A 16,350-nucleotide genomic window follows, 5' to 3' on the forward strand; every position below is an offset into this window, starting at 1 on the left:
TTAACAATTCTACCAAGCCAAGAGTATAACTCTTATCACAAGCAAGTTCGATCGGTGGGAAATATTGTGCATCGAGAGTGAAAGAGGTTCCCGATATCGTGAACGTTAAGGAATCATCCATGACTGCGAGTGGTAGACTGACTTTGATAAATCATGCACTATGTTTATATAGCTCACCACTCAGAAATTTCAGACACAAGTGTCCGCATTCAAATGTATCATAATCCTGGTACCTTTTATGATTGTATTCAACGCTACCAACGCCGAGGTACTTCATGAGGTCTGAGGGTGGTTGAAGGTTGCCGAAACTGTCAAAGAAATCGATATTATTGTCGCGTTTCTTGTATGCAACCCAGTGTGTTCCCGGACTGTCTTTGTCGTCAAAGTTAATTATAGCTGACTCGTTTTTTCGTGGACCGTTTTCGGGCATTTCGTTTCACATGAAAACACCGCGGAATTGCGGAACCTTAAAGATTTTTGCATATTTCAACAAGTCCCAATCAGTCAACGCTCGACGTGGTAGCATCGCATCTAGTCTTTTGAAAAATGGAGACCAAGACCTGTCATGTACGGTTTCATATGAAGCCCTTTGCCCAACACGATAGCTTCCATAGTTTTGTTGTGTCGTTTGCTCTCTCCCAGTTCTCGTCTAGCAGCACTTGCATCGTTCACAGCTTTTGCTATACCTGCCGCACGACCGGCTTACGCGCCTGTAGCACTAAGTCCAGCAAAAATAGAAATCAGAAATGGTAGAAAACCACCGACTTCTGAAGGTACTGGTAGGACGCGAGTTGTTCGCACTTTACATTTACCACCCGCTTTTTTAAGGTAGTTCTGGAGTTCTTTCATCGACTTACGGATTGCATGAAATTTCAATATGGTGTAGAAACAACCTTAATGAAGCGATTCCTAAATTTTTAAATCAATCCACTACGTAGTTTGTGAGATAATTGCAATTAAAAATCGGTTATTTTGTACGCGATGCCTATACCTAACACGTGAACGGATAGACTTTGCTCAGATTTTTTATTATAGGCGCTAAACGCCACTTACCGTTTTCGAATAAAAATGCACGTGTATGCAGTACTATTGTGCGATTCTTTACAAAAAAAAATGGTAATTTTCCACTACTCAGTTTCGGAGATATTGACACTCGAAAAGTATTAATTTTATTCGTCACGGAATTCACGCCACGAAAACACAATCAGCTGTGATGAAATGGCAACAGTGTTCGCTGCGGCGATCTGGTGGGCGCGCGGTATATTCCGGGAATTTGAAATGTGTTTTTTTCTGAGTTTCAATAATTGCGGAAAGGAGTTGAAATAAATGTTTTCTCTCAACAAATGAAATTTATTTCATTCATTCATACGTATATATATATACACGACATTTGACAACCATGTTTGGTCGACATTTGTGTGTCTTTATAAAATAAAATGCATCAATAAATCAAATATGTATAGAGTGTCTAACAAGTGATGAAAAATATTTAAAACAACAACAATATATTTTTTAAAAATAAATAAACAAGTTATATTAAAATCAAAGCTTATTTTTCAGGTGCTCAACAACCTTGTCGATAATTTTTGTGGTTTGTGTAACCTTTGGTTTGTTTGAGATCGTTTTCTCGGATAATAATTTTTTTATTCCCACTTCGCCGTTTTTTTAAATATGTCTCTTTTAGAATTTCATAGTGGATTCCGGCTCCTGCTATTTTTTTAATCATCTCGTTGGAAATCACGCCTTTCAAATCTTTTAAAGTTGGTAGTAAAGTCTTTACCATTCATAATTGTTTATAAGGCTTACAAACTTCAACAAAATCTTCTTTTTTGGTAAAAGCATCGCACAACTTCTCTAAAGTCTCAACATCAAATAGAGCTTCATGGAATTGACTGGACGATTCCAAGTTCAATAAGTCCCGGGCTAAAGTTTGTAAGCTGAAACTTTTTTTCTCTTTTTTTCGTTCCAGTAAGACTTTTTTGAGTACAATCAAGCTATCTGAAAATCCTGCGATATTTTGAAAACTGTCAATTGAATATTGTAGTAAGTGAGAGGAATCGAATGATGCATTATGAGCGACAAGAATGCATGGCTTCGATGAAATTTGGAGAAACTCTTGGAAAAAAAGTAGAGCCGCACGAGGAGGAATCGACAGTACTTCTTTGCCATGGAAAAATAGTTTTCCTCCAACATATTTTAACCCTGTAACCCTGGAGGCATCAGCATTAATCGGCTTAGAAGGATGGAGATAAATACTGAATTTATATTTTTCAAATTTCGCTGCTATTTGTAAAATTTCTGAGTCTTTCGAAAACCCAGAAGTTTCCAAATCGAAAAAAATTACATTGCAGGTTTCCACAGATAGCAAAACGTCTGGTATTTTGTCTGAAAGATTTTGAAAATCAACAACTGTGGTGTTATCTACACTTGAGTCGATACCACAGTTGGTTTGATATTGGATCCCTTCAGATTGCTCCATATATTTCCTGGAGGCTTCCTTATTTCGCGCTAGTAAATTTCTACGAGCTTTACTGGATGGCAATTTTGATTTGGCCGCTCGTTTTTTCCTCTTCATATCAACTTGCTCAGCAAACGATGCAGTGTGCTTCCCCGGTGAAACATTCATTTGTGTATTTACGTCCAAAACATGTTTTTCCCCTTCGTTTTTAGCGCAAACAGTACTGGCTAATCTGTTATCTGCAGATTCACTGAGACTGTAGCAGCAGTTCTTGGGCGCTTTGTGAGCCATTATATTATTAATGCTTTCATTCACTTGACTCGAGGCAACAATAGAAAATTTAGGCGCATTATCAGCATATTTTCCAAATATCGCTGATGACTTATCATATAGTTGTTGATTTTTTAGTGTGATCTTATGACTGTCTTTACACCAAGCTCCACAATTTTCATGTTTACCAAAGACGTGATCAGGAATATTGCGAATACTGTTAGCCAGATTAACGGTAAGTCCTTTATTTTGCACCAATGCGTAGGAAAAACATTTTTTCAAGTGAGGAATAACTTCCTTGTCCCGCATTTCTTTGTAATCTTTTCGCAGATCATATAAAGCGTTCGCAAAATTTTTCTTCAAATCATTGCTGTCTGCTAACTTATGAATCGTTTCGAGATTTCCCTGACGTACCGCTGCAATCGTCGAGCTATCTTCGTCACCTATCAAAACTCTAACGCTGAGCCCAACTTCTTTCAAAATAGTACTTTCGTTGACTAATGCAGCACCTACATCAGGCTCCATTGCCTTTGCACTGCCGGAGAAGTTCTGTCTGCAATCGTGATCGGATTTACAGTGACCATTCATGCAAAGCTTGCATCTCCGATTTCGAGCTGCAAAATCGAGCACTTTTCCACTCAAAAATCCGACAATCGTACCATAGCCATTCAAACTATTATAACTTCTTCCGTTGCCCCTCTTGCTCCACCCCATATCATACGAAACGATAATGTTAATGATGTTTCCTATTGCTGTATCAAATGTCTCTCTCCTATTTACATCGTCTTCTACAGCACCATCGTGAAGATTAATATTAGTGGAAGGATGAAGGGTCCGCATGAAAGGATAAATCTCTTCGACTATGTCTTGTGGCCTAATAATGGAAGGAACGGCAAACATAGTGTTAATAACTGATGAAGTTCAATGTGATTCCAATATATTTTTTATTGATCATGATTGAGAAATTGTACATATTCATTTTAAAAAATTTCGGTTCAAATTAGATAAAAAAATTATAAGTTGGTACTAAATCGTTGAAACTATTGTGTCACCTATGAAACATAGTTTTCTCAGTTAAAAATTATGTACAATTTTCCACTTCATAACGGAAGTGTAAAAATATAAATTCTTAACAACATTTACAATTATCGCCATTTTTTTTTTCAATCTATCAATTTACAAAATGGGTGCGATTTCCCAGAAATATACCATTACAATAAAAATCAGCACATCTGTCATCGCAGTGACATGATAATTTTTTGTCGCTATAATAAATTTTCACTGCGATGAACAATTCATTGTAGCGTCATGATCAATTTTTGTCGCTACGAAGAATTTTCTCTGCGATGAAAAGCTTATCACAGTGAGATGATACATTTTAACCACAATGAGAAGTTGATCGCAGGGACATGACAAATTCATAGCAGTGAAAATGTATCATGTCACTACGATAACAGTGGATATTTATTATGTCGCCTAACATAATAGCAAAAATCATTAAGAAATTTGCTACTGTGTAAAGGAACATGATAACAATTTTTACTGTGACTGACACGGTAAAGTTGGCTATTCAGAAAAGTAATGGTAGATGTAATTAGATGTACCGATGATTTTTCTCAATTTTGAAACTTACAATTCCTCACATAACTTTTCCATATTCTCTATAACTAATGTCCTTTCTTCTTCAGCAGCTCTCCGGCATGAATCTTTTGCCACAGCTTCCAATGCTGGACCAACTTCCCGCTCATATTTTTTATAAATATGAGAGTCAAGAGTCGGAATATTTAAACAGCTCAACAATTTGTTGAGAGCAGTTTCTCCAAAGCCAGAATGAACCGCACCTGAAAAATTCATTTTGATATCATGCTCATGCTACACTCAACGTTTTTCAAATTCATTTATGTATATTCCGTAATGTCAAAATAACTTACCGAATACAGCTTTGGTATTAACATCAGAATGTCTACTATTCTTGGCTGTGATGTGGGTTTTGCCTGTGCGTACTTGGGTTATAGTAGAGCACTCTTTACACGAAATATGTAAGATGGAGTTTAATCCCATTCGTGTTTCTTCCATTGCGTTCCTTAATAAAATATCTTTTTTACACCTAGTGCACTGTAGATTCTCGTAAAGATATTGTAAATCGACGATCCTTCGTCCTTCGACAGGAAAATTTTGTTGCTGATTTAGGTTATGGACTTTTTGATCGTGTTTAGCAGCATTTGCTCGACTCATAGCCGCCACAGCTCGCAATTCTTTATCACGACGTTTTTTCGTCGAAAACCGACCCTTGAATCTCACTCGTAATAACATTTTCACACTCTTTTGTTAAAAATATTTCGTAAAACACTGATACACGGTGGAAGCTACAAATATATAAGAGCATTGCGCTGTTGCCACGATTACAGCGCCGCGCTCTATGTGTGTAGGGGACCTATCCATGCATGAGGTGTGATTGTGTAGGACACACAGAGTGTACTAGCTCTGTCAAAAGTTCTTAACCGACGGCATCATATAAGACTTGGGTTTTACTGTACGCTGCGGTCGAAACTTTTCGCTGATACGTGTACCTCCAGAACTACCTTAACGGCGTTCTCAGCTCCCTTCAGCGCGGATTCGATAGCTACTTTCGCATCGTTGCTTGGAACCATAGAACGTTTTGCAGCATTTATAATTTTTCTCAAGGTCACATTTCTTGACTTTCGAATTCCCATTCCGAGTTTTGATTTTACTTTTATCGTATTAGCTATTGCCCAAGCGGCTGCCTTCTCACCCAAATTTGCGTCCTTTGCGAGAACCCGTTTCCAAGCTTTTTCAGCCAACACCCTATCAGCCTCGTTTCTAACTTCAAGATTTTCACGATTCTGCGAGTAAGCAATGTCGTGGTCCTTGCAAGCTGCGTCGAGAAGATTGATTCCCGGATCACCCCGTGCAAGTCGCTTTGTTAATTTTGTACCGGGCCCACAGTACTCATAATCAGGTACATGCAATTCGACTAGAAGGCTGTTGATGATTTTATTCACCAGATCCTTGCCACGATGTTGCCGCCTGCTTCTTGGTTTACCTCTGTACGCGATCATGTTCGTGCGTTGACTGAAGAAAAGTGCCTTCAAACGGATTATTTATAGCAAATCCGATCAGTCATGTCCGAGATGCGGTTCGAGAAACAACCAACTAAGCTTCCCGTGATGAATTTTGACAAACTTTCGGAGCAAAACGTCAAAAGGCACAAACGGCACCGTGAATTACTCCCGAATAGTGTACGTGTAATATTCTGTGGACCGTCGAATTGTGGTGTAGTGTTTTTATTTAATACAATGTACCTTACAATCACTTCAGAGGGGTGAAACAATTAATACAAAGAGTGGATATAACATGGAGCTGTAAAAGACAAATTGTGGGGCTGTCGGTAGGTTAGTACTTTATGTGCCAAGAGCGCGGCGAAGACTGGGGTAAAGAAAAAGTGCAGGCTCGCCCCCGAGTCGAGGCCAAGGGTCGCGTCGCGCCAAAAATGCCACATGTATGGAAATTTCCGGTGCGGTCAAACCCTTATCCCTCGGCTAGCGAGGCGAGGCCTGGATACTCGAAGGCTAGTTGGAAATGGAAATATTTTAACGGTTTTTTTCGCCAGTGGCGGGTGTCCGCCACATCACCCCCCTGCTAGTGATGGAGTCACGCAAAGCCGCCTTGCAGGCGATCGGAAAATCGGACGCGTCTGCCCGATCGCGTGGTGTTCCGTGGGTTGGGGTTGTCTCTGGCTGGCTCGTCCCGAGCCAGGTTGATGTCATCGTCCTCGGCTGCTCCCTCTGTTGGCCTCTCCTCCGGGGAGATTACGTATGCCGGTTTTTCCCGGTCGATTGAAGCCGTGACGTGCTTCCCCCGGACTTCGACCACGCAGGTCTTGTGTCCGGCGCCCCTGCTGACCCTTCGGAAAGGCCCCTCGTACGGTTGCTGCAGGGAACTTTTTTGCGTGTCCACTCGTACGAACACATGGCTGGCCGTCGCTAGGTCCTTCGAAACGAAGGTTCGCATTTCGCCATGCCGTGTTCCCGGTATGGGGCGCAGCTCCGCGAAGTGTTGCCTGAGCTCCTTGATGTACTCGGCAGCGTCCTCGCAGCTTGAAGAACGCCGTGATACGAGGAATTCGCCGGGTAAACGCAATGGTTCACCGTACACTAATTCCGCTGCTGTTGCCCCAAGGTCCTCGCGCCATGCAGACCTGATTCCTAACAAGATCGTAGGCAAGATCTCCGTCCATCGCTCTGTCGTGTGGCATAGAATTGCTGCTTTCAGCTGGCGGTGGAAACGTTCCACGAGTCCATTGGCTGCTGGATGATACGCGGTTGTCCTCAGGTGGGTCGCGCCTGCCAAAACTGCTAGTTGTTTGAACAGCTGCGACTCGAATTGCCGTCCTTGATCAGTCGTCACCCTCAGCGGGGTGCCAAACCGTGCGATCCAACCCGCGAAAAGGGTACGAGCGACGGTGGCAGCATCGATGTCTTCGACCGGAAATACCTCAGGCCAGCGCGTAAAACGGTCCACGCAGGTGAGACAGTACCTGAACCCTTGCGACGCCGGCAGAGGACCTACCAGATCGATGTGTGATTGTCGTAGCTGTTTTCTAGTTACGGGCTTTGGGTAGGTGCGGATGGTTTGAACCTTTTCCGCCAGCGGCCGAGTGCCCTCGCCGGACACGCTATAGCCCAGGAATCTTACTTCTACTGCCCCGAAAATGAATTTTGCTGGATTTACCAGCACTCCGTAGCTTTTCAACCGCCTGAAGAGTTCCCCCAGATGTTGCAGATGCTCCTCTTCTGTCCGTGAGGCTACGAGGATATCGTCGATGTACACGTAGCAAAATTCCAAGCCGCGGAGTACCTTGTCCATGAAACGTTGAAACGTCTGTGCTGCGTTGCGTAGGCCGAAAGACATGAATGGGAATTCGTACAGGCCAAATGGAGTCGTGATAGCTGTTTTCGGAACGTCTTCTTGTGCTACGGGGATTTGGTTATACGCTCACACCAGCTCTATTGTGGAGAATATGTTGTTTCCCTGGAGGCTCTGGGAGAAATCCTCGATGTGCGGAACCGGATAGCGATCCGGAACGGTCCGATCGTTGAGAGCACGGTAATCTCCGCAAGGTCGCCACTCGTCTCCTTTCTTGGGTACCATGTGCAGCGGTGATGCCCAACTGCTCTCCGAAGGGCAAGCGACTCCCAGTTGCAGGAGATTTCTAAATTCTCTCTTCGCGAGCTGTAGTTTTTCGGGTGCCAAACGGCGTGGTCTACTGGTCACTGGAGGTCCGGGCGTCGTGCGGATGTGGTGGCAGGTTGAGTGCTTAGGCTCAACGTGTGCCTCCGCTGGCCACGTAATCTCCGGAAACGTAGCGAGGAGTGCATGGTATTGCGGTTCCCCGGAAATGACTTTAATACTAGGGCCGTCCTCCGCGATCTTGCCGGGTGTCTTAAAAGAAGTGACCCCGTCTACGAGCCGTTGATTGCGGATGTCGACGAGTAGCCCGAAATGGCTGAGAACATCCGCGCCGATAATCGGCTTCGTGACGTCAGCGACGACGAAACGCCAAGTGAGCTCCCGACGGAGTCCGAAGTTCAGGTTGAGCGTAACGAATCCGTATGTTGCGATCGTTGTATCGTTTGCCGCGTAAAGTTCGTAGGACGTTTTGGCGCGCGGGCCGCGTACCTGAGTTCGCGGAAACACGCACAAATCGGCCCCGGTATCTACAAGAAATCGCGTCTTCGTTGCCCGATCCAATACGTATAAGCGGCGCGATTTTGGGCAGGGGTCGTTTACCGCTTCTAACGCCCCCCCGTCGCGTTTCCCGACCGGTAGGTGCACGGTATTGTGCCGTTTGTAGCGTTGGCTCCGAATCGCGCGTGGTACCAACACTCACCGTTGCGGCTTCGGTCTCGCTGACGATCCCTGGTCTGCGAACGCTGCCGGGAACGTGTGCGTGATCGGCTCGGCTGGTCGTCCACCTTCCGCTGGATTGCCGTGATGTCCTGCTGGTGCTGTTTCTGCATGGCCACGACGGTAGCCAGGCTTGCCGTTAGTTTCTCGACCAAGGCTTCGAGCCTACCCGTACTCCTCGCGTACTCGGCGACCTGGTGGCGCGGAGTTGCGTCGGCGATGGCATCGGCTAGCTCGGCAACCGTATCGAGGTTCGCGGTCGTTTGCGTAGCAAGGATAGCCTGCATCGACGAGGGTAGCCTGCCGAGCCACAGCGAGCGCACGAGGCTCTCCGGTACAACGACGCCTGCTAGCGCCTGAAGATGCCGCAGAAATTGCGAGGGCTTGCGGTCACCCATCTCCTCGTGCTCGAGTAATCGCCGCGTCTTCTGTTCCTGCGACGCGCTGAGACGACGGATTAGTTCCGTTTTTAATTTTTTATACTTTCCGCTCGCGGGCGGCCGCATAAGAATGTCCCGCACTTCCGCGGCGTATTTCGCGTCTAAATTGCCTGCGACGTAGATAAATTTTGTTTCGTCTCCGACCACCCCCGCTAACGTGAACTGACTCTCGACTTGTGTGAACCACATCTCCGGGTCTGCGGGCCAAAACGGCGGAATACGCACAGCGACTCGGTCAAGCGCAGCTCGTACGTCGGTTACAGCGTCTGCCGGCATCTTACACGATCTGGGGTCTATATACGGTCACCAATACCACTCAAATTTCACAGCTAAAATATGAGTTCACTAACACTAGCACTCACAATAAAAATTTAACACAGCCTGACACGAGAAAGAGTAGGGATCGCGCCAGATCACATCAGGGTCACCAATTTGTAGTGTTTTTATTTAATACAATGTACCTTACAATCACTTCAGAGGGGTGAAACAATTAATACAAAGAGTGGATATAACATGGAGCTGTAAAAGACAAATTGTGGGGCTGTCGGTAGGTTAGTACTTTATGTGCCAAGAGCGCGGCGAAGACTGGGGTAAAGAAAAAGTGCAGGCTCGCCCCCGAGTCGAGGCCAAGGGTCGCGTCGCGTCAAAAATGCCACATGTATGGAAATTTCCGGTGCGGTCAAACCCTTAGCCCTTGGCTAGCGAGGCGAGGCCTGGACACTCGAAGGCTAGTTGGAAATGGAAATATTTTAACGGCTTCTTTCGCCAGTGGCGGGCGTCCGCCACATGTGGTAAAACTAATGCGTTGCTCACACTTATAACCCATCCCAACGGACTCAGATTCGAAAATATCTACATCTACTCGAAATCTCTCAACCAACCTGAATACCAATTGTTGAAGCAATTGTTGGACCATGTTGAGAATACGGAGTATTTTGCGTTTACCGAGCGTGAGCAAGTGATTACACCGGAAGAAGCACGGCCCAACTCAATAATCATATTTGACGATGTAGCGTGCGAGAAGCAGGACAATGTTGGAGCCTACTTGTGCATGGGTAGACATCACGACGTTGACTGTTTCTACCTCTGTCAGACGTACGCGCGTATTCCCAAACATGTCGTGCGCGACAACGTAAACTTACTCGTGTTATTCAAACAAGACGATATGAATCTGAGACACGTATACAACGACCATGTAAACACCGATATGTCTTACACAGAGTTTAAAAGTGTGTGCTCTTCATGCTGGAATAGTGAGAAGTACGGGTTTCTGGTGATCAACAAAGACAGTGAGCTCAACGAAGGATGATACAGGAGGGGATTCCATTCTTTTGTTAGCCTGGAAAAGAAATAAAATCTAACGTTTTTGAGCGAGAGACGAAGTAGCGTTGTACACGGAAAAAAAAATTCAGCTCGTGGAACTAAATATTAGATAGTTACTTGTAAACAGTTCGTCGAACTAAACGTTCTGTTATTGGAAGAGCACTGCATGGTTCGTATAACTGACTGTTAGTCAGCTGTCATAGCTGTACGTTGTTCAGCTCTCTCAGCTAAACAGCTTCGTTCGAAGAGCTAGACCAGAATTTTTCGGCTCCGCTCACAGCGCTTATTATTAAATAGTACAATTATATTGCTATTAGTATTATTTTTCATCATTATTATCATTATTTATTCAGTGTCATTTACATATTTGAATGGACTATTTAAACAATTATCTATCAACTGTATTTAAATCATACTCATGAAATTTGAAGGTTATGAAATATGTCAACGCACCAGAGCACAGCGCAACTTACAGCTCTTAGAGCAAAACCATTCAGCTGTGAGAGCTGAACAACTTGCAGCTATCAGAGCTGACTAATATATAGTTGCTGTAACTACAAGATAGACCGTAGAGTGCGTATAGTTACTGGAGCTGTAGAATACAGCTCGCCGAACAGAATTTTTTTTTCCGTGTAGACTCAGTTGCGTTGTAGACTCAGTTGCGTCAACATGCAGAACTCTGAAATTTCCAAGCAAAAAGATGTCTTACATCAGATCGCTCAAGCAAGTGCTGCGATCCGTCGAAAACACAGATTGCTCAAGTCAGGCAAGGAATCTACGACTCAGAAATTGAGTGACGCTTTTAAACCAGTAGTGACTCGGTTGCAAGAACTGGTGAATGTTACAAAAGATACTGAACCTGTAAAACAAGAGGTGGAAGAAATTAAAGAAGAAATAACGCAGAAAAAAAATTAAACAAAAAATGAAACTGTCTCGGAAATGGACAATTTCTTTGCTTCGGCAGGAGATGAAACAATCGTAGAAACACCGGTCGAGAAAATCGAGGATGAGTATTTTACACTGATGAGAGATGCGAAGACAAAAGGTGAATTGTACAACGTTCACGGTGTAAGCAACCTCTGAAACAAACTAATGATTGGTGATTCGTTGATATCTTTTAAGAGTGACTACATTCGTATCGGCGATACGCGTTACCCGAAAACGAAGGGTTTGCTGGAACTTGTGTTCAAAAAGAAGCCTGACGGTTCTTCTGTGAGCGCCGGATATCGGGAAAATTTTAAAAACATAATCCTCCCAACGAACGCGCATAACAAGTATTACTCATCCGATGGGGCTGTTCGAAACGACAACAGTTACAAATTCAAAAATGTCATTGCCGAATTCATGGATTATCCCCATCATCTCGCTGAAAGGGTAAAGGTCTACTTCCGCAAGCTATGATCACTCGACAAGGTGTTGAAACGGAATACGTTTTTTGGGATGGTCCAAAAGAGTTAGTGGAGTGTCTTCGTTTACTCCAGGCATCTCAGGTAGCGGGAAATTCGAGTCACAATAACGAAATAATCTCCATTATCGAAGAGCTACGCACAGCAGGAATCATTTATCAAGCAGATCCCATTGTTTTTGCATTCATTACCGAGATGAGCGTCGACGTGATTGGACGGCATCTGTATGAAAACACGGCCGCGAGCGGTCGCGGTCCTCCGGGTGTCGGATTTCAAATAACAGCGGACGGGCATTATGACATACGGAACAAGAGACTGTGCAGTGTCGCAGATCCCGCAGAGCTGGACAATGCTGTAACTTTAAAAATCTTGAGACGCAAATTCAACGTGTTGCAAAAACAAATCGACAACCTCTATCAAATGATCATAGCTTCAGAGCTTACCACGGAGAAAGCCTTGGATACCTTTTACACAGACTTCAAAACGGGCAGAGACCTGTCGATTCGGAACGCTGATAACGTTTCTCAATTGAACACCCGACTACGATCGTTGGATTATGAACGAGGAAAAGCAAGCACTGGTGACGGAACTGCATGAGCCTGCACGCCGGAATTACCCTCGTCGACGTGTAGACGTGCGCGGCATCGACGAGACCTGACAGGTGGATCTTTTTGATATAACGTCATACGCTGGACAAAACAAAGGCTACAAGTACATACTCACAGTCATTGATATTGTTACAAAGGGTGAAATCACCCGTTTTGCCCCCTCTTTAATGATCTAGTAGTCAGCAGAGATAAAAGACGTTTATAAACCTCTTATGTCTTTCAAAAGAATAAGGCTGCTGCGTCAACCAACATTATTGCAAAAACAGTCTTGTTTCAGACTTTAAACGAGAAACACATATCTTGCATTAAAGCATTTTTGCAACATTTTATTCACGCTCTTGATTTCTTTTGACTTAATAATTAAACTCGCGGATCCATATTTATTTTCCGTAACGTCAAAGTACGTTACAATATTTTTTCAAAGTATGCGTGGGCTGTACCGAGAGAGAGCAAGTCTGAAGATGATGTTACAAAGGCAATGGAATCTGTGCTTGTTCAAGCACGGGTGCCGAAAAATTCACACGTCAACAGAGGAACGGAATTTCACAACTCAAAATTTGAATCGCTTATCACATGTTACGGATTCAAACTTTACTCCACGTACAGTAATTTGAAGGCTTCGATCTGTGAAAGTTTCAATCGCAAGCTGAAAAGTAAAATGTGGAAACGGTTTAGCATGCAAGGAAGCTACAAGTGGCTCGATATCTCATCTGATTTGGTTTCGGCTTACAACAACGTCAAACACCGAACCATAAGAATGAGACCGTCGGATGTCACCGTTGCAAACGAGAGGCTGTTATTACGTCAGGCGTACGAGGGGCTTCGCGCGGTACCTACTTCATCGGCAAAATTCAAATCCGGCGACAAAGTTCGAATCAGCAAATGTCTTTGAGAAAGGTTACACTCCCAATTGGACGACTGAAATATTCACGATGAGTCGAGTGGAAAATACTCATCCTGTGACGTACAAGCTCAAAAACTACCGGGATCAACTGCTGGTCGTTTCTACGAACAAGAGCTCCTCAAGGTTAAACATCCGGATATCTATCTGGTGGAGAAGGTGCTCAAGAAGCGTGGAAAAAAAATATGCGTTAAATGGTTAGGTTTTGACAATACACACAACAGTCGGATAAACAAATCGGACATGTAACATTTGAATAAATGAATTTTTTGTAAAAACGATTGTACCTCTTTATTTTATATACGACACACAACAAGTATGCGTCTTTATTTTTTAGACAATCGAAAGACATATGCATCCATGTACAATTTTTTATAATTCAGAGCGTTCTTATTCACTACATAATAATATTGTTACAAAGGGTGAAATCACCCCTTTGCCCCTCTTTAATGATCTAGTAGTCGGCATAGATAAAAGACGTTTATAAACCTCTTATGTCTTTAAAAAGAATAAGGTTGCTGCGTCAACCAACATTATTGTAAAAACAGTCTTGTTTCAGACTTTAAACAAGAAACCCGTATATTGCATTAAAAGCATTTATCACGATATTTTTGTTCACGCCTTTGATTCGATAATAAGTAAACTCGCGGATCCATATTTTATTAACGTAACGCCTAAAACGTTACATTGGTGTCAGAAGCGGGATCTTGAGTTCTTATTAATTGAGTCAATTCAGTGCGGGAACTTTAATTATGAGTAGCAGTCGTTTGACGCGCTCACGTCGAAGAGAAAGTAGCGGAGAAGAACCTTTCGTTATGGAGAATCCGCGGGTCCCTGAAACGATTCCATCACCTTCAGTGGACCCTCTTTCAAGTCCTTCGACAATCTCTCAAATTGATCTGTTAAAGATCTTAACACAACAACAAGAAGCGGCAAGACAACAACAAGAAGCTGCTACTCAACATCAACAACAACTAATCCAGCTGCTTCAAGAACAACAAGAACATCGGAGGCGAGAAGCGGAGGCTCGAGAGCGTTCAGAAGCTAATCTTCAGGACCTTCTTCGGACGACTGGAGAGGCTCGAGAGCGTTCAGAAAATAATCTTCAAGACCTTCTTCGGACGACTGTGGCAGCTCTTCAGTCCGTTCATCAAATGAGTGGCACTGGAGAACCGGCTGTAACACCACAGGGTTCTAGAGTCGCTACTCCTGTTCCTTCTCCTGTTCCCTCGCCTGTTCCTGTTCCCGTTGTTCAAGAGATTCAACATCCAGGTCGATTCCAGGATGTTCCTGAATCAAGGTCTGTGCCTTTTATTAGGAGAGTAGATGAATCTCCAATTAGTAGAATGAGAGTAAATAATGAGGCTGGTTTTTCCGAGTCTTTGACTCAAGTTCGGCCTCAATGTTCTCATTTTAATCAATTAAATAATTCGAGATTTCCTGAGGTTGCTTCTCAGATTAATGAGAAACCTCTTTATCCTTTAAAACCGCCAATTTTTGACGGAAAAATTCCATGGGCAGACTATGAACGCCAGTTTAATACAATTGCTAAACATAATCAGTGGGACTCCGCCATGAGGGCCCACAGTCTTGCCTCCTGTCTTCGAACGCCGGCTTTGAATGTTTTAACGGCGTTGTCTGAGGAAGAAATTTCTGATTATGGATAACTTAGTTCTGCATTAAAGTTGAGGTACGGAAATGACCACTTAACAAAACTGTACACAGCACAATTACAGACGAGAAGACAAGGACGAGACGAAGACCTTGCGTCTCTTAGTCAGGACATTGAACGGCTTTCTCGTATAGCTTTGCCGGATCACGAGCCGTCTCGTAACTTATTAGCAACGCAAGCTTTTTTGAATGCGATTAATGATCCGGAAATTAAAATGGCCGTTGGAACGTCGGGCCTCACTTCTCTGCGGGAGGCAACCGCCAAAGCCCTCGAGGTGGAGGCAATGAGAAAGCAATATTTTGGGTTAAGCAAACTTCGTCGGATTGAGGTGTCTGAAAACGCCTCAAAAAGGCGAAGTTTTGAATACTCGGAGGAGTCAAAACCTCAAAATTATAAAAATAGAAATAACAGTAACAATTTTAAATCAAGAAATCGAGGTTCTTTTCAAAACCAACGAAACGAGCGTATAAATAAAAATGTGGTCGTGACAAGTCAAACTAGCCTGACTTGTATATTTTGTAAAAAAACAGGTCACGACGCCAATCATTGTTTTCTAATTAAAAAAATTAGTGGAAAACCGATGCAAGGTTCGAATCCAAATTCTTATAATTGGCGTAAGAAAAATATAGAAATGGGGGAAGCAGATCCTCAATCGAGTTCTTCAACAGGAACTCACCCAAAAAACTAATTCTAGATGATTTGTCGGGGCGAAAATCATCGCAGATTGTTAGTTGTGAAAGCCCTCTTAGAGAACAGTTTTTAATTAGAAGTCTACGACAGTCTGGTCTTTACGCGCGCGGTACTGTAAATGGCGTCGATTGTCTATGGGTAATAGACACGGGCGCGGAAGTAACCGTAGTTCGATCGGATCTCTTTAAATCCGATGACCAGATTGTTCCCTCTTTTTCTCTGCGAACAGCCACTGGAGAGACGACCCCGGTTTTGAGACAGGCTACTGTCCAAATTAACCTTTTTGGGTGTATTGACTCTCCACATAAGGTTTTTATAGCAGATATAGAGGATGAAGGTATTTTGGGAATAGACTTTCTTACAGCTCATAACTGTGTTATCTCGACTAAGAGAAATTCACTAGCTTCAAACAATCGCGAAATAACTCTTTGTACAAATAGGAATGGAATTTATTGGACTCCTCCTAGAATTCGAGAAATAGAACTGTCGGAAGATGATTTGCAACAACATTTTCCTCTTCATTTACGGAGCCTCGTTGAGAAATCTTCGATTTCGTTAAATTTAGCTCAGGAAGAATCGTTTAAATCTCTTTTACTAGAATTTAAAGATTCTTTTGCGAAAGATAGTAGTGATAAGGGCCGATGTACTTCTGTC

General features: G+C 43.3%; 1 long non-coding RNA gene across 1 annotated transcript; it reads left to right on the plus strand.

The window, feature by feature from the left end:
- The first annotated feature begins 5,131 nt into the window (after window positions 1-5,131).
- LOC124182152 lies at window positions 5,132-12,977 on the plus strand. The gene is made up of 3 exons (XR_006870701.1): window positions 5,132-5,319; window positions 12,882-12,886; window positions 12,967-12,977. It is a non-coding gene; the product is annotated as an uncharacterized LOC124182152 (long non-coding RNA).
- Window positions 12,978-16,350: the final 3,373 nt, after the last annotated feature.

This window comes from Neodiprion fabricii, chromosome 5, assembly GCF_021155785.1.
Source record: "Neodiprion fabricii isolate iyNeoFabr1 chromosome 5, iyNeoFabr1.1, whole genome shotgun sequence".
Lineage (NCBI taxonomy): Eukaryota > Metazoa > Arthropoda > Insecta > Hymenoptera > Diprionidae > Neodiprion > Neodiprion fabricii.